This window comes from Terrapene carolina, unplaced genomic scaffold (genome assembly GCF_002925995.2).
Source record: "Terrapene carolina triunguis isolate 2854851 unplaced genomic scaffold, T_m_triunguis-2.0 Scaffold130, whole genome shotgun sequence".
NCBI lineage: Eukaryota > Metazoa > Chordata > Testudines > Emydidae > Terrapene > Terrapene triunguis.
Window position 1 is genome coordinate 16,070,283 of NW_020664481.1, and position 218 is coordinate 16,070,500.

At 64.7% G+C, this 218-nt stretch overlaps 1 protein-coding gene across 1 annotated transcript in view; it reads left to right on the plus strand.

Annotated features, from left to right (window-relative positions):
• Positions 1-218, plus strand: part of LOC112111706 (transmembrane protein 189) — a 37,435-nt gene that overhangs the window by 416 nt on the left and 36,801 nt on the right. The window lies entirely within an intron of this gene.

Sequence of the window (218 nt, forward strand, 5' to 3'; positions counted from 1 at the left end):
GGGGAACGGGGGGCTCTGCTCTGGGGGTTATAGAAGTGGAGGGGGGGGCTCTGCGTGGGGGGTTGGGGGGAAAGCAGTCCTATTCTTCCCCAAGTGATGCCCAAGCAGGAAAACACTCTCTTCCCCCCCCCACCCCCCCCCCGGCGGCAAACCAAAAACTCCAAGCCCCCCCCCCTAGGCCAGGCAGATGTTGGAGGGAGCAGCCTCAGTTGTGCCTG